Below are 19,797 nucleotides of genomic sequence, written 5' to 3'. Positions count from 1 at the left end.
ACAGAGCTGATTGCCTACAAGCAAACTTTAAGATTAGTGACAGGAATAGGACAATAATAAAATCCCAACTGAATCCTAAAGTACAAACTGACCACACGACAAAACCGCAGTGAAGATCTTACACACTGCTCCTTATTCTGACCTGACCAAAATTTTACTCTATCTACTCACAAGTCTGCATACATTACCCCTCTTACCTCATAATCAGAATGGCCATAAAGAGACAATTCGAAGGGGACTAAACACCCAAATCTATCACTGCAGCAGCGACCAAAGTAAACTCCTACTTCAGAGCACTAAGCTCCTCACAAGTCTCAGATGTAGAACCAGAAAATGATGACTCAACCTCTGCTCAAAACACTTCAGAAGCTACTATAGAAGACAAGACCCCTTTAACTAAGGTCGACATTAGCACCCTACCGACAAAAACAGACTTTAATACTTTCCTGCAGCAAGTGGGAAAGATGTTCAAAGAAGGTCTAGCCGAAGTCAAAAAGGAACATATGGAAGACCAGACCAACGACATCACAAACACTGTAGATAACCATTCTAAATGCTTATCGACCCAAGACTCCCAAATTCAACAACTTAAATACCAACTAGAGGACCTTGATAACAGAGGAAGACGGCAGAACCTCTGTATCAGGGAAATTAATGAAACTGTAACAGCAGAACACCTACAACAATATTAACAGAGATTTTTCCAATTTTTAACTAAAGAAAACTCACTATCCTCTGTACAACTAGACAGCACACAGAGCGCTGCGTCCCAGACCACGAGAGACAGAGCCACCGTGAGATGTAATAATTAAATTTCACAAGTACCAAGACAAAGAACAAATCTCCCAATCTGCAAGAAAAAGCTCACCTTTCCCTTTTAAGGACACCTTTTAAAGATTTAAGCAGACCTTAGTCCAATGACCATCAGCAACAGGAAAGAAGCCAGGTTCCTTACAGAACATCTCTGAGAACTCAAGATCCCATATAGCTGAGGCTTCCCATTCAGCATTAGAGTGAATAATAGAAGACTTCTTCAGACTCTTGGACATTCCTATACCATACATGCAGAAACTCCAGGGAAATACCTCACCACAGAAGAGCCAACCTGAATACCCACCTCAACCACAAAGAACAACATGGAGCAAGGTTAACAGAAAACGTCAAAGAAACCCACTCGCTTCAGCCTCAATGGTATCAGATTCTCTTGATGCAACCTGAACCTTTCTCTCTGAAAGAACTGAATGAAGTCCAGTAAAGACTTTGCCTACCAACCGCCTAAAGTCAGGCAGTGTCCTTTTAAGAAGTATGTAACAGGTATTACTCTGTAAACCCTTAAAGGGACACTGAATCCACAATTTTTCTTTCATGATTCCGATAGAGCATGCAATTTTAAACAATTTTCTAATTTACTCCTAATTATCAATTTTTCTTCATTCTCTTGCTATCTTAATTTGAAAAGCAAGAATGTAAATTAAGAAGCCGGCCCATTTTTGGTTCATAACCTGTTTTATTCATGCTGATTGGTGCCTTAATGCATTTACCAATAAACAAGTGCTGCCCAGTGTTCTGAACCCAAAATTGTCTGGCTCCTTAGAAGAAGAATTTATAATAGGAGTAAAATAGAAAGTTGCTTAAAATTGCATGATCTATCTGAATCATGAAAGAAAACAATTGGGTTTAGTATCCCTTTAAGTTGTAAAACTAAAATAACTGAAATGCTTATCCTTCACCTTCTTGTAAAAGAGTAGTTAGGACAAGTTAACTCTAGAGAACAAAAACGCCTAGATTACGAGTTTTGCGGTAAAGTGAAAAAGCAGCGTTAACAGGTCCTAACGCTGCTTTTTTACGCCCACTGCTATAACAAGTCTTGCAGGTATAGGTGCACCGCACACTTGTTTGGCCTTACCGCAAACCGACTTACGTAAAGTTCGTAAACCCTTTTTTCTATGGGACTTAGCGCTGGTATTACGAGTTTGTTCTGGGAGGCCAAAAAGTGAGCGGAACAGCCTATAACGACAAGATTCCTAACGCATTTTAAAGTCAGTAGTTATGAGTTTTACACTACAAAGCTGTAGCATAAAACTCATAACTAAAGTGCTAAAAAGTACAGTAACACCCATAAACTACCTATTAACCCCTAAACCGAGGCCCTTCCGCATCGCAAACACTAAAATAAAATTATTAACCGCTAATCTGCCGCTCCGGACATCACCGCCACTATAATAAACATATTAACCCCTAAACCGCCAAACTCCCGCCTCTCAAACATTAGTTAAATATTATTAACCCCTAATCTGCTGTCCCTAATATCGCCGCAACCAACATTATACTTATTAACCCCTAATCTTCCACTCTGGACATCGCCGCAACCTACATTATATTTATTAACCCCTAATCTGCTGCCCTCAACATCGCCGCCACCTACCTACATTTATTAACCCCTAATCTGCTGTCCCCAATTTTGCTACCACTATTCTAAACTTATAAACCCTTTAAACCTAAGTCTAACCCTAACCCTAACACCCCCTAACTTAAATATAATTTAAATAAATCTAAATAAAATTACTATCATTAACTAAATTATTCCTATTTAAAACTAAATACTTACCTATAAAATAAATCCTAAACTAGCTACAATATAACTAATAGTTACATTGTATCTAGCTTTATTTTTACTTTACAGGCAAGTTGTATTTATTTTAACTAGGTAGAATAGGTATTAAATAGTTATTAACTATTTAATAACTACCTAGCTAAAATAAATACAAATTTACCTGTAAAATTAAACCTAGCCTGAGTTACACTAACACCTAACACTACACTACAATTAAATCAATTCCCTACATTAAATACATTTAAATAAATTAAATTAAATTAGCTAAATCACAAAAACAAACAAACACTAAATTACAGAAAAAAATAAATTACAAGATCTTTTAAGTAATTACACCTAATCTAATAGTCCTATCAAAATAAAAAAGCCCCCCAAAATAAAAATAAACCCTAGCCTAAACTAAACTATCAATAGCCCTTAAAAGGGCCTTTTGCTTGGCGTTGCCCCAAAGAAATCAGCTCTTTTACCTGTAAAAAAAAAATACAAACAACCCCCCCAACAGTAAAACCCACCACCCACACAACTAACCCCCAAATAAAAGCCTAACTAAAAAAAACTAAGCTCCCCATTGCCTTGAAAAGGGCATTTGGATGGGCATTGCCCTTAAAAGGGCATTTAGATCTATTGCTGCCCAAAGCCCTAACCTAAAAAATAAACCCACCGCATACACCCTTAAAAAATCCTAACACTAACCCCCGAAGATTCACTTACCGGGAGAAGTCTTCATCCAAGTGGCAAGATGTCCTCAATAAAGCCGGCAGAAGTGGTCCTCCAGACAGGCAGAAGTGGTCCTCCAGATGGGCAGAAGTCTTCATCCAGACAGGATCTTCTATCAGCCAATAGGATTGAGCTCACATTCTATTGGCTAATTGGAACAGCCAATAGAATGCCAGCTCAATCCTATTGACTGATTGCATCAGCCAATAGGATTTTTTCTACCTTAATTCCGATTGGCTGATAGAATTTTAATTAGTATAAGAATTTTAGTTAGGCTTTTATTTGGGGGTTGGTTGTGTGGGTGGTGGGTTTTACTGTTGGGGGGTTGTTTGTATTTTTTTTTACAGGTAAAAGAGCTGATTTCTTTGGGGCAATGCCCAGCAAAAGGCCATTTTAAGGGCTATTGATAGTTTAGTTTAGGTTAGGTTTTTTTTTAAATGTTGGGGGGCTTTTTATATTTTGATAGGGCTATTAGATTAGGTGTAATTAGTTTAAAGATCTTGTCATTTGTTTTTTTATTTTCTGTAATTTAGTGTTTTTTTTGTGATTAAGCTAATTTAATTTAATTTATTTAATTGTATTTAATGTAGGGAATTTATTTAATTGTAGTGTAGCGTTAGGTGTTAGTGTAACTTAGGTTAGGTTTTATTTTACAGGTAAATTTGTATTTATTTTAGCTAGGTAGTTATTAAATAGTTAATAACTATTTAGTAACTATTCTACCTAGTTAAAATAAATACAAACTTGCCTGTAAAATGAAAATAAACCCTAAGCTAGCTACAATGTAACTATTAGTTATATTGTAGCTAGCTTAGGGTTTATTTTACAGGTAAGTATTTAGTTTTAAATAGGAATATTTAGCTAATTATAGTAATTTTATTTAGATTTATTTAAATTATATTTATTAGGGGGTGTTAGGGTTAGGGTTAGACTTAGGTTTAGGGGTTAATAAATTTAGAATAGTGGCGGCGACGTTGGGGACGGCAGATTAGGGGTTAATAAATGTAGGTAGGTTGCGGCGACATTGGGGAGGGAGATTAGGGGTTAATAAATATAATGTAGGTGTCGGCGATGTTGGGGGCAGCAGATTAGGGGTTAATAAGTATAATGTAGGTGTCGGCGATGTCAGGGGCAGCAGATTAGGGGTTAATAAGTGTAAGATTAGGGGTGTTTAAACTCAGGGTTCTTGTTAGGGTGTTAGGTGTAAACATAAAATGTGTTTCCCCATAGGAATCAATGGGGCTGCGTTACTGAGTTTTACGCTGCTTTTTGGCAAATGTTAGACTTTTTCTCAGCTGGCTCTCCCCATTGATGTCTATGGGGAAATCGTGCACAAGCACGTATGACCAGCTCACCGCTGACTTAATCAGCGCTGGTATTGGAGTGCGGTATGGAGCTCAATTTTGCTCTACGCTCACTTCTTGCCTTTTAACTCCGGGTTTGTAAAATCCCGTAATACCAGCGCTGCAGGTAAGTGAGCGGTGAGAAAAAACTGCATGGCAGCACCGCACAGCTCATAATGCAAGACTCGTAATCTAGCCGTCCGTAATTGAAGCAACACCTCCGTACATATATACGTGCAAACACACATCTTACTCTAAACACTCAGACCACTTTCTCACCTAGCACCCCTGCCATCTAAGGCCAGTGGTTAACATAATGAACAGAGGGTCCTGGTGCAAAAAACATTTTAGGGCTCCCCAAGACATCCTGCACTTGCATAAAAGCAAATCACAAGTTAAGGATGAGATATGTATGTATATATCTGTATAAAGACAGCATTATATAACTGTATAAAACCATGTGCACTTCACATCTATATCTTGTTTTCCTTTTGATTTTTTTTTATTTAATGTGCCAGGGGTATAAGTAAATACATTGAAACCTATAGCATCAATTCAGAACTCTAATAGAAATGTTATAGACAATGTTTACATGCATATAATTACATGAGACATTTGTTGTTGCATTACTGGTGTATCAGATCTTTGCATGCTAGGGGCATGTTAGGTACAGAGTCATTTAATACAATAGAGGAGAGATCTCAGTGTTGCTGCGCAGGGAGATGGTGCAGGCTTCATTAACTCTGTGAGAGCAGTGCACACACACAACGCTTTACCCCACCCACTGCTACTTTTACCACAAAGGCTCTATCTCTGTGACTGTAAGTAATGAACGCTTTTTTAAGATTTGTCTGTAAGTGAAAAGCATACTGCTGTGCTGCCTGCTGGGGCCCCAGTGCCACTGCACCATTTGCACCACCTGTAGTTCTGCCCCTATCTAAGGCTAAGCTCATACAATCCGGGAGCTATATTATTGTTATTATTGCCTGGTATTGTCACAAGGCTATGCATTAACACTGCAGTGTATGTAAAGTAAACATAGAATGTAGGCTCCCCCAAGCAGTGAGACAGGGAGACTCTGTTCCTAGTTTAGCACCACTATACTATATGTTTGAGTAGAAACGTAATATAGCACAGGAAGTGCGTATAGTTTACCTGACACTAATAAAAGCTAAATGTTAACAGTCATTTTTTGTTATTAAAACTGCATTTCTTAATTATTATTTTTTTGTGTCACAGCTTACTTTAACTTAGTCTATTTCAGAACACTGACAAGAAACCATAGTGGGGTGTAAGTTTGTAAAGCTGAGTTATAAGTCTTTGGGGGATATTTATAAAAGCCTCAACAATGCTGCATTCGCCAGCACCAATACGCTCGCCTAACATCGTGGCCGTGGACCTAAATACAATCTCCATATTTATTAAAAAAACGTCAAAAAGCAGCACACCAAGTAAGGGGCAATGAGCATCGGACTGTTGTTAACTAGCAGTCATCGATCTCACTGATATTCGGCTTTTTCCCAACTTTATTTATACCTTGTCACTAAATGCCGCCACTATACTAAAATGTTTAACCCCTATCCCACCGCTCCAGACCCCGCGGCAACTTTACTAAAGTTATTAACCCCTATCCCGCCACTGCTGGACCCCGCCGGCACTAAATAAATGTATTAACCCCTGCTGAGTGACTCTGAGGTCGGCCATCTTGGGCCTATCATCACATTACTATTCTCAAGCCCTGCGCCCTCCACTACCTCTAAATATGGTGACTGCGGACCAAATAATGGAGGACATACACTCTTTTATAGATAGATGCTGCGGTGTGTTAGAGCGCTTAGCCACTATGCCGCCTCGGCGGCCGGATGTCATATTTGCGGCTCATACTGATCACTCATCCACTAGCTTGGCTACTTCAGGAGGGGATGGCGCCTTGGGGCCCCGGCGTTCCTCACCCTCTGGACATGAGATTCTCAGCGTGGAGAGTGGACCAGTAGCGGCTCACCTGCTCTGGGGAGAACTCGTGGCCATGACGAGCCAGGTCAGTCAACCAGCACCCACAGTAGCTATTCCCTCAGCAGACGCGTCTACACATACAGCGCTTGGGCCAGCTATACATCCTGAAGAAATGGGGGCCAGAATATCTGAAAAACGCTGTGGGACCCTAGAGCTACGCAGAGTATATCCCGATACGGTAACTCAGAATTTACAGGCTCCTCTGCTTGCCTTAGTGATAACTTTGACAGACCCACTGCAGCCTTATATATCACTCAGTACAATCTCTTACCTTTTGAGAGGCTGGGATCCCGGTGGTGACTTGAACTATCTAAAGCCTGATTTAACCCACTCCAGAGATACTGCCCTGCAGATACTGTCCTGCAGTGTTTAAGTGGACTTGATCTTAGTAACAGAAATTAGCCATTGCTGCGTTAGCAAAATGGCTGTGAGCTCAATCTTTTAGGACACACTTTTGCAGCCTACACGGTTACTTGTTCATATTGTTTATACTAATGCCCACGTAACTACATATTTACAGATCTCCTTGACAGCTTTTCCTCATCAAATCACAGTCTCATCTAGGTCGCAGTTCTTCAGGGGAACATTTGTAATAGTGGTGCTGCCTGATCTCTTTACATGTAGAGCATTACTTATCATACGCTCTTGATATAAATTAGGTCACATCCATGCTCACTATTTCGAAGGGCTCACTGATACTTCCCTGTTTCTTGCCTTATATTGACCTCCTCAATGTATTAGTTGCATATTTGTTTATAAGTTAATATCACCATTTTAGTGTTCTCAATGTATGCCTGTGTTTAAATTTCACATTAGTGTTCTCTGAATCTCTACTGCTCCAGTCCAATTGTAGGTTATGCATATAATATGTGATTTTTAGGTTATTGGAACAGTGTGAGTACCCTACAAGTCTCTAGGACTATTGATCTCTAGGAAAACCACATCATAAATAGTTTTATGTACTTTGTCTTTTCTTGTATATTATTCTAACTAGAGATTGTTTTACTGTTTTGATGTGCCTTTGGGCTGTACCAATACTTCTATCAATTAGTGGTCAGGCTGCCGCGGCCGAGGCAGCAGGACTCTTCTCCTCATCTTATCTGAACGACGCCAGCCCCAATCTACACTTATAAGTTATTCGGCAGGCTGCTACTCACATATATCATCAGCTTACATTTAGCACTCTCATTACAACTATTGACTATATGTAGTTCAATATGATACCTGCCCCCTATATATATACATATATGCATGCTGATTATCATATTCAAACTCCCACCTCCCCCCCTCACCCCCTCTTGTTGTTGTTGCTGCTATCATTAGCAATAATAACATAATAATACATCTCCTACTTCAGGAGACTTAACTACACGGCTTATCTTGCTTATGCCGTAATCTACCCATTTCTGTTTTCATCTTACATTACCATACTAGCTATTCCAGCTCTACTATGCTATTTATTCCATTTGCTGAGTTACCTTTAACCACAACATACCCACCTACTTAAGTACAATAACTATCTATAGCATGTATCCCATTAGACGCAAATACTTACATACTTTCCTTAAACCCTATCTAAACGTAAATAAGAAAAAGAGGTTCCATAAGTTAATTCCTATTTAGACTTTTGTCTTCCATCCATATAGTTGAGAATCCTACAAGCATCTTACATTACCATACTAACTATTCCAGTTCTACTATGTTATTTATTCCATTTGCTAAGTTACCTTTAACCACAACACACCCACCTACTTAAGTACATTAACTTTCTATAGCATGTATCCCATTAGACACAAATACTTACATACTTTCCTTAAACCCTATCTAAACGTAAATAAGAAAAAGAGGTTCTATAAGTTAATTCCTATTTAGACTTTTGTCTTCCATCCATATAGTTGAGATTCCTACAAGTTTTACCTACCCACTTTGTTCACTTATATATTTATAAACAGTTAATAAAGCTTGAGTTATATAAGAAAAAAAAAAAAAAGAGGTTTGGTTATAGAGGTCCAACAGTGATCTCTTCATTAGAGAAACCTTCCACACCTTGAATAGTCCTTCTTGAGGTCCAAGAGTGGCCACTTATAATTACTGGAAGGTACACCGTATATCGGGCAGACTGTGTGAATGCTAATATATTGTATATTGATTATTATCACTGCATAGCATTATATTGTTAGTTCCAAACTGATCTTCTTGTGATATCTCAATGTATATTTTCTTTTTTTTTGTATGCCTGTTCTTTTATAACCTCAATAAAAAATAATTAAAAAAAAAAACAAAAAAAAACAAACAAACACTAAGTTACTGTCAGGATGCCAGGAATCAGACTGAGACGTGCAAAAATAATCACACCTTTATTAATAGCAAAAAATAATAAAATGTCCACAAGTCAAATAACAAGCCAGGAATCAAAACCAGAGCTGGTAGTCAGACAAGCTGAGTCAGGAGCCAAAGCGAATAGTCAGACCAGCCGAGTCAGGAGCCAAAGCGAGTAGTCAGACGTGACGGAATCAGGAACAAGGAGAACAAGAGAGTCAGGAACAAGCCAGGGATCAGAAACCAGGAGGGACGTCAGACAGCCAGGTAATACACAGGAGCTCTCACAAACAGTACTGAGACAATGCAAGGGCAAAGCATACTGAAAAGAGGCCCTTTAAATAATAAGTGATGATATCACAATTCTGAGACTGCATCCTGTCTCACACGGATGATGTACACCAGTCTGGCCATAAAAGGAAGTGCAGGAAATGAGCAGCATCACACAGTATGCACCAGAGTCAGCAAGAGAGGTGAGTAAAATGGCTGCCATCAGCACATGGCAAACAAAAGAGGGAAAACCCCTGACAGTACCCTCCCCTCAACGACCCCTCCCCCGTGGGAGGACAAAAGGCTTATTGGGGAAAAGGGCATGGAAGGCATGGAGGACGGGAGCATGAACATCAGAGGAGGGAACCCATGAACGCTCCTCCGGACCGTAGCCCCTCCAGTAAACCAAATACTGTACGCGGCCCCTGGACATACGAGAGTCAATAATGTTGCTGACCTCAAACTCCTCATGGTTGTCAACAAAGATAGGACGGGGATGAAGCAACACAGTGGTAAACCGATTACAAACCAATGGTTTCAAGAGGGAGACATGAAAAACATTGGAGATGCGCATTGCAGGAGGAAGGTCAAGAGCATAGGCCACAGGATTGACCCGTCGGAGTATTCGAAAAGGACCAACATAACGGGGAGACAGTTTATTGGAAGGCACACAAAGGTTCAAATAGCAGGAGGACAGCCAAACTCTCTCACCAACCTGGTAGGATGGCACGGGCAGACGCCTACGATCAGCCTGGAACTTTTGGCGCTGCATAGAATGATGAAGGCAATCCTGAATCTGCACCCACGTGGAACGGAGTTGCCGGAGATGCTCCTCCAAAGCCGGAATACCCTGAGACATGAATGAATCGGGCAACAAGGATGGTTGAAACCTATAATTCGCCATGAACCGGGATAACTTGGAGGAAGCATTAATAGCACTATTACGAGCAAACTCTGCCCAAGGTAACAGTTCAGACCAATAATTGTGGTGATCTGAGACATAGCAATGGAGGAACTGTTCTAGATCTTGATTAGACCGTTCCGCAACCCCATTGGATTGAGGGTGATATGCTGTGGAGAAGGAAAGCTGGATCCCCATTTGAGCACAAAAGGAACACCAAAATCTGGAGACAAATTGGCTACCCCGGTCCGACACTATCTCCTTGGGTAACCCATGTAAATGGAAGACCTCCCGGGCAAAAATTGAAGCAAGCTCCTGAGCGGTAGGCAACTTCTTCAAGGGAATGCAATGTGACATTTTAGAAAAATGGTCAACCACCATAAGGATAACAGTATTGCCATTGGAAACAGGGAGCTCGACAATGAAGTCCATAGAAAGATGTGTCCCAGGACACTAACCATTAGCAATAGGTTGAAGAAGACCCACAGGAAGACGTTGAGGAGTCTTATTCTGTGCTCAAACTGAGCAGGAGGCAACATACGCAGCAACATCAGAACGAAGACTTGGCCACCAGAATTGTAGAGTGACAGACCAAATAATTTGGTTTTTGCCTGGGTGACCTGCAGCTTTAGGATAGTGGTAAGTGTGCAAAAGTTTAGTTCGAAGATTCTCAGGAACAAAACACTTACCACTAGGTTTCTCAGGAGGTGCATTGGTTTGTGCAGCCAGGATCTCTTCCCCCAAGGGAGAAGTCAAATTAGTACGTATGGTCAGGAGGTATAACTAGAGTAGGTACAGACTCCTCCTTGGACAGAGGCGAAAAATGTTGAGAGAGGGCATCAGCCCTAACATTCTTACTACCAGGCAGGTAGGAGACCACATAATTAAACCAAGACAAAAATAGCGCCCATCTGGCCAGTCGGGGCAACAAACGTTTTGCTTCAGATAGATAAGTTAAATTCTTGTGGTCAGTAAGAATGAGCATTGGCACGCTAGTACCCTCGAGTAGATGCCTCCATTCCTTGAGTGCCAAAACTATGGCCAGTAATTCCCTGTCGCCATTTTCATAATTGCACTCCGCTGAAGACAATTTCTTAGAGAAGAAACCACACAGATACAAGGAACTGTCAGGCGTAGGACGTTGAGACAAGAGGGCACCTACTCCAGTCTCAGACGCATCAACCTCAAGAACGAAAGGCAGGACATGGTTAGGATGAGCCAGAACTGGAGTGGCAGCAAAGGCAGTCTTAAGACTATCAAATGCCTTAATGGCAGTAGGTGACCAATAGAGTGGATCATTCTCTTTACGGGTCATGTCTGTGATAGGTTTGACTAAGGATGAAAAGTTTTTAATAAACTTTCTATAGTAATTGGTGAACCCCAAAAAACGTTGAATAGACCGAAGACCAACTGGGCGACGCCACTGCAGAACTGCAGATAACTTGTCAGGATCCATGGAGAACCCTGCAACAGAGATAACATAACCTAGGAAGGTTACTTGAGTCTGATGGAACTCACATTTCTCGAGTTTACAAAACAGGCCATTCTTACGTAGTCTCTGAAGAACCCGTGTATCATCAGAACGATGAGCCTCAAGTGTAGGTGAGTGTATGAGGATGTCGTCTAAGTACACCACAACACACTGTTGCAACTTATCTCATAGGACATCTTTAATAAATTCCTGTAAAACAGCAGGAGCATTACATAGGCCAAAGGGCATTACAAGATACTCATAATGCCCGCTCCTGGTGTTAAATGCTGTTTTCCATTCGTGGCCCTCCTTGATCCTAACAAGATTGTACGCTCCTCTCAAAAGTAAAGACCGTAGCTCCCTTGAGGCGGTTAAAGAGTTCTGTAATGAGCGGAATAGGGTAAGTATTCTTAATGGTAAGACGATTAAAACCCCTATAATCGATGCATGGTCTTAACTCGCCACCCTTTTTCTTCACAAAGAAGAAGCCAGCCCCTGCAGGAGAGCAGGATTTGCGGATGATCCGCCACGACAGAGCATCGGCAACATACTCCTCCACAGCACAATTCTCCGCAACAGACAGAGGGTAAAACCGGCCCGAGGAGGAATGGCTCCAGGTTGCAGGTCTATGGCACAATCGTAAGACCGGTGAGGAAGCAACGTACCAGCACGCACCTTGTCAAAAACGTCTAGGAACTCTCGGTACTCCTCTGGCAATTGAGATACCGAAGAAGTGCACAAGACTTTAACTGGTTTCCGAAGACAAGTGGAAATACATTGAGGAGACCACAACAAAATTTCAGACATGCGCCAGTCGAGACTGGGATTGTGCTTTTGGAGCCAGGGATAACCCAGAACAACCAGAAAATGCAGAGAGTTTATCACCCGGAACTGGAGGGTTTCAAAATGGAGAGCCCCAACAGCCATGGATAACAGAGCAGTTTTCGTGAGTAATGAGTGTGGGCTGAAGGGGCCTGCCATCAATGGCCTCAATAGCAAGCGGAACAGACCGAGGCAAAACAGGAATGGAGTGCTTTGATACATAAGCACTGTCAATGAAATAGCCTGCAGCACCGGAGTCAACAAGAGCCTGGGTGACTATGGAGGAGTCCATATAGGAAAGGACAACCGTGACCAAAGGTTTCTCCTTTAGCGGTTCCGGGGACAAGGATAAACCACCCAAGGTCTGCCACGACAGGACCTTAGGTGTGAGCGTTTCCCGGCCGTGTAGGACAAGACTTCAAAAGGTGGCCCTGTAACCCACAATAGAGGCAGAGCCCCTCCCTCCTCCTAAAGGCCCTCTCTGCCGTGGAGAGACGTGTGAATCCCAACTGCATCAGCTCAGCAGTACCTGGTGACTCGGGACGTCAGACAGCCAGGTAATACACAGGAGCTCTCACAAACAGGACTGAGACAACGCAAGGGCAAAGCATACTGAACAGAGGCCCTTTAAATAATAAGTGATGACATCACAATTCTGAGACTGCATCCTGTCTCACACGGATGATGTACACCAGTCTGGCCATAAAAGGAAGAGCAAGAAATGAGCAGCATCACACAGTATGCACCAGAGTCAGCAAGAGAGGTGAGTAAAATGACTGCCAGCAGCACATGGCAAACAAAACAGGGAAAAAACCCTGACAGTTACAAAAACCAAACAAACACAAAGTTACAAAAAAAAAAACCACAGTATAAAAAATAAAAACAAATTACACCTAATCGAATAGCCCTCAAAATAAAAAAGCCCCCCCCAAAAAATAAAAACCCTAGACTACAATAAACTACCAATGGCCCTTTAAAGGGGTTTTTGCGGGGCATTGCCCCAAAAAAATCAGCTCTTTTACCTGTAAAAAAAAAAAATACAAACACTCCCCAACAGTAAAACCCACCACCCACCCAACCAACCCCCCAAATAAAAAGCCTATCTAAAAAACGTAAGCTCCCCATTGCCCTGAAAAGGGCATTTGTATGGGCATTGCCCTTAAAAGGGCATTTAGCTCTTTTGCTTGCCCAGACCCTACTCTGCGGCCTCTTCTATCTTCATCCATCCGGCGCAGAGCGGGTCCATCCTGAAGACATCCGGCACGGAGCTCCTCTTCAATACAGTCACCGCCGTAAACTGGAACTTGAATGCAAGTGACGTCATCCAAGATAGTGTCCCTTGCATTCCTATTGACTGAAAGGTCTAATCAGCCAATAGGATTAGAGCTGCTAGAATCCTATTGGCTGTTCCAATCAGCCAATAGGATTTGAGCAGCTCTCATCCTATTGGCTGTTCCAATCAGCCAATAGGATGAGAGCTCAATCCTATTGACTGATTGGAACGCGAGTGTACCTGTTAACTATTTGCTAACTTTGAAAAAGTGTCAAATAGTGCCGAATGTGTATTCGGAACATCTGTAATGACGTAAGCATCGATCTGTGTCGGATTGAGACCGGCGGATCTTATGTTACATCACAGATTTCAAATTTTGACGGTCTGTAGGCTTTGATAACTAGGTCGAATCAAGCTCGCCACAATTACACTGCGGAATTCCAGCGTATTTGCGGTTGACGGCTTGATAAATATCCCCCTTTGGGTGGTTCTGGTGTTATAAGGTTAAACTGAACATCAGGATGATAAACACTGACATTATCTATATAATATCAGTACTTTCAACTTTGCTATCAAAAGACTATAGATTGTGTACCTTATGGGCTAGATTAGGCATTGCTCTAACTGTTATGTGCAAACGATAAGGGTTATCTTGTGGGTCTTTGTGCACGTTGAAAGTAGCACAAGTATTACAAGTTGAAAGTAAACACATGGGCCTATAGTCTATGATTACTTTAAGAGAGACCGAAACCGGTCAGACTATGTTCTGAACTTTTAACAGCATGTCCTGTTGTTTTTATCCTGGAATAAAGCAACTTATTTTTTGATTCACACATGGTTGGCTGCTGGAATCTTTCTATATATATATATATATATATATATATATATATATATATATATATATATATATATATATATATATATATGTATGTATATGTGTGTGTGTGTGTGTGTATATATCTATACCTTTATATGATCATCTCTATATATAGGTTTAGATATATATTTCCTTCTTAATACAGGGGGAGTCCACAGCTGCATTCATTACTTGTGGGAATACAGAACCTGGCCACCAGGAGGAGGCAAAGACACCCCAGCCAAAGGCTTAAATACCTTCCCCACTTCCCTCATCCCCCAGTCATTCTTTGCCTTTCATCACAGGAGGTTGGCAGAGAAGTGTCAGAAGATTCAGAGTAGTTCCCTAGGTAGGGTATCTGCCATTCGAGATGGGACTGTAGTTTTAAGTAGTCTTGTCAGCCTCTTAGTGAGAGCATTGTTGAAAGTTAGAGTCTGGAGATGCAGGGAGAGCCATCCAGACTCATATTAACAGCTACTTAGGCAATCAGCGTTGAGGAGTTTTGCTGCCTGCTTTCTTCACTCAAGTCCATGCCAGAGGCACTGCTACAATCTGTCAAACTTGAGGGACTGTGTCGCTGTTCCATGGCATAGATTCCGGTAAGATCATTTCATTTTTTACACACATAGACAGGGTCTCAGTGGGACTCCTTTATCTTTATGGAATCAAGGGTTAATATCTCCTGAGGGGGATTATTGAACAGTGGGGATTTTTAAATCATGTTTGTTATATGTTTTTGACTGCCTATATGTAAGAACGTTTGGGCTCTTTGGCTGATATGGAATGTACAAGTTACTTTTTTATTTTGAGAGTGGCGCAGTTTTTTATCAAGCAGGCAAGACTTTTTTTTAGCAGGGGCAGTCCTGCATGAGCAACATGTGACCGGGAGTGGTCACATTTTTTCCCCGCTTCAGATTCCTGACAGGGTGTCGAAGGAGAGGAGAGTCTTCTCTATCTGTCTGGGTCATAGGAGGTGGTGAATACCCCAGCCATTGGGGGTATATAGGTACCAGTTAGTTTTTTCTCTTTCGATAATAAAACTTAGACGAGTTATGGAGGATTCTGATATTTTAGAGGGGGATCCCTCCAAGACAGAATTTGATACCTGTGTATACTGTGAGGAGGCCCGGGTAACCCAGCCCTCTCAATTATGTTCCGTATGCCACAATAGGGTGTTCTCATCAACCAATATTGGGATGTCAGAGACTGCTGAGCCATCCGCCTCTGAGGATTCTGAATCCAGTGAGGTGTGTTCCCTAGATTCTTCGGCTCCTACATATACAGTTACAGCTCCCCCTTTGCCTGTTAGGGTTTTTTTTTCCACCAGAGGATACTACGCAGTTCCGAATGGCCATCTCTACAGCCTTAGCAATGCTATGTCTTCCTGCTGCGTGCAAGTGAAGGGTTAACCCAGGTTCTCCTGCCCAAGGACCGTCGTGTAAAATGACGATTGTGCCCAATCAGTCCTCTTGGGATGCGGTTTCCTCTGAGGCTTCAGAGGTAGAACCTCCAGGGTCGTAGTCTATGGACTTGAATCCTCTGACTGTGGAGGGCATAGCATTTAGATTTAGATTGGCACACCTGCATTTGCTTCTGAGAGAGGGTTTGGCGATGTTAGAGGTTCCCAGTGCTGATCTGTCAGTGGAATCTCAGTCCTCTTAATTAGATAACGATCTTGACTAGACGAGTGGAGAGGATTGATGTTGCTATTCCTTGTCGTCTTGTTTTACATTTAGTTTTATTCTTTGACGGAATCCCAGTTCCTAGCTCTATGGGGGGTTGTGTCGTGTGACAGGCTGGACCTGGTTTTTGTTTGCACGCTCCTTTTTCAGCTTACATTTTTGGGCGCTTGCCTATTTTCTTTTGCCTTCTATTCCATTACGGATAGTTTTCAGAGCTCTTGGTTATTATAGAAACTCTTAGAAAGACGTTTCATCACATGCAATTTTTTTGATACTATCGACTAGATGGTCGAGATTGTTGTAGACTTCTGGTGAAAGCATCTAGATCTCTGTTCAGGGTGATGGCCACCCGATAATTTAGAGACAAAATTTAAGCCACAGAGCTTATATTCGTTTGTTTGATTATTCTCAGTTGTTCTAGCATTGCTGGAAGTTAAGAATTTTTGTTTAGCCCTTGAGTGTCTTGGCAGAAACAGTTTTGGGTACTATTTTTGACCTGTTTTGGGTACTATTTTTTTCTAGCTTCCGGTTCGGGCACATCAGGTTCATCTATACTAGAGTACAGGCTGGACCTGTTTTTGGAATTGTCTTGGATGAATGCCAGACAGATAGCTCAGCATGCTAAGGCATTGTGGATGAGCTCTGTAGCAACCCAGGGTTTGCAGGTTCAATCCTTGGTGAGGTCCACTCAGAAGTGCTTGATATGGGATCTTATGAATCTAGAGGCTGGAGCTAGACTTATTTTTTGGGGCCAGTTTTTCTCTTCTTTTGATTTTGTCTTCAGAGAGAAGTTTTTTCGGGTGAAATTTGGAGTCATTGTCCCAGTATCTATTGCACTGTGGGAATATTTTTCTTCCACTGTTGGTGTATGGTCCAATAAGGGGAGGGGATTCCCGTCCTAATTGGGTTCTATGACTGTTAAGCACTCTTATTAATGATCCTTTTTGCCTGAGAATGTAGGGTTCTCTCTTCTTTTGTTCAGGAGAAGGACGTCTTTCCTACTTCATCCTTTTGAGCAAATCCGGTTCTTAGGAACCGTATCTTCAGGGAAACCTCATTCTTATCCTAGGTTTCCTTTTGGGATCTGGGGGTTAATGTGGCAGTATCCTGCTCCAGAGTTTACAGTAGTTCCGGGGTCTTAGCTTTCTGGATTTACTACTATCGGCTGTTAATAGACTTTTAGGGATTTTTCTCTTGTCTTTTTGATCCTCAGAGTTGGATCTAGACTGGAGTTTCTGGTATAGACACCAGAGTGGTTTCCTGGATGCTGTTTTGTCTTACGGACAGGAAATTTTTCCTGAGATCTTGCGATATGCCCTCCAGTCCCCCTTCTGGTCTGGGGGTGGGGATGATATAGTCAGCTGAGGCTGAGTCTTCGGCATGACGTTGTTCCCTTTCTATGTCTGTTTTAGCAGACTTATAGGGATTACCGGTTGGGGGATTTGATCCCCTGTGTTCCGTTCAGACCTCTCTGTCTTGAGTAGCTCTTCAGAGACGGTTTTGTCTTTGTCGTCTTGTGGCCTGTGGGGAGCGAGTGTCCTATGGGGGTCTGTGGATCAGGAGCACTCTGCTTTGAGGCTTTGGTCTTCTGCATTCATACCAGTTGGGACCTTTCGGTGGGTTGATCCCTTTTTAGAAGGGGAGAGTTCCTACTGTGTAGATGGGAGGACCTTGTGTTTGATGGTGGGCGGAGGCCCACTACGGCTCTTGTCAGAGTCCACTAATTGAGCAGGTTTTTCAGGAATGGATGTTCACTCTATCTTGCTCTTGGATCAGTATCTGATTGGAGAAGCCGATCAGGCATCCTTGACTATAACTGGTTTCCTTTTTTGCTCTCAGGGAGATGTGGTGTAGTGGTTAGATCCACCGCTTTTGAATCAGAAGGTTGTGGCTTGGAACACAGCTCAACTTCTGTTTTTTTCTGCCAGACTGTGTGTCTGGTGTCTGCTAGCATCCCTAAGTAAAATGTTACTCAGGGATCTTCAGTTCAGAGCTATTGGATGCTCTTCTTTTTGACCATGTTTCTCTTTGTTGGAGAAGGTCCGATCCTGTGTCTGTGAGATGGATTGCTCAAGTTTATGTCCGTATCGCGGATCTTGTTGCAGGGATCTGCGGGGTTGTGTTTTTTTTTTATGCCATGGCATCTTTTTCCTCGGAGGCGGATTGTGAGAGTTTGTTGGTCTTAGCCAAGAGAGAGTTTTCTGAAAGGCTATGTTCCTTTCCGTTGGCACATAGTTGCTCCCTCGTTATCTATCATAGGGGTAGAGGACCAACCTTGTATTTAGGAGCTAGATTGTTCTGGTTCTCTATCAGACTTTCTGGAGTTTGTCTTTATTTCCTCCTGGATAGGCTGGAAAAGGGCCTATCTAGCGAGCTCTGGCAGTCCTGTTTGGGACAGATGGCTGTCTTATCCTGATGGTTACCTTAGCTGCATAGCATGCGGTAGGTTGCGGGTTGAATCCTACGGCTGTCCTTGCTCCTTGATTGTGGCCTTGCAAATCATTTTTAGATTCCCTGATTGTTTTTCTGTTCCATTGAACTTTCAGGTGTTTTGTTCTTTTTTGCTAGGGCACTGACTGTGGTCAGACTGGTATCTTTCTTTGCTCCTTCTTGGAGCATAGTCTTTATTAGGGGATGGCATCGAGTTATTTTTTATTCGTGCAGGAGGTGGTCTTTGAATTCCTTCTTCAATGATCTCTTCCATCTGTAGATTGTTTTTGTACATGCCATGGTCCCTATGTTGTAATCTTGCACTACGTACCCCTTAAAGGAGTTTTCTCTTTATTAAGGCTGTTTACGAGTTTATTAGGGTTTTCTCCCTAAGATTGTTTTTCTAGATGTTGTGTTCATTTCTATATGGGAATTGGTTTTTCCCCTCTTGGGGAATCTTGCCTTGATGTTCTTTGGATTATGGAGCCTTGGTTGCCTTCTTTATTGTTAATGGGGAGTGTTTTTTTCACTTGATCTGGGAGTCAGTGGGAGACCAGCCTCCTCAGAGGTTATGGCTCAGTTTAAGAGCAGTGACGTCTTCTTGGGTCTCTGGCATGAGATCTTTATGGTTTTGATTGTTGGGTGGCTATCTGGTCCTCTGAAACATTCTTTTTTACTTCTGTTGAAGCAGCATTCGGGTTTGTTGAAGGCTGTGGTGCCCTCAGATTTGGCCCGCCTCCTCTTTGCCCTCCCATTAGCATTCAGTGTCCTTTTGTGATAATAGGATTATCTGTAAGATAAGATAATAGATATATGTACCTCAACTGCAGAGTAGTTAATTCTTTAAGGTAGAATAGGGATATGTTGCAGTATGAATACTGTGAGAAAGACATCAAACACTCCATAAGTATTACATCTTACCTCAGTTATTTAATTAGAGGTCCTAATTTTCGATAAATCCCAACGCCAGCAGCCCTCTGCGAAGCCTGAACAGTCCAAGGAAACTTGTAAACCAACTCAGTCTTGGAATAAATCTAAGCAGAACAAGAAGCCCGCCGAGTCAAAGTCGGCATGAAGGCGTGACCC

This window comes from Bombina bombina, chromosome 4 (genome assembly GCF_027579735.1).
Source record: "Bombina bombina isolate aBomBom1 chromosome 4, aBomBom1.pri, whole genome shotgun sequence".
Taxonomy (NCBI): Eukaryota; Metazoa; Chordata; class Amphibia; order Anura; family Bombinatoridae; genus Bombina; species Bombina bombina.
This window is presented reverse-complemented; position numbering follows the sequence as displayed.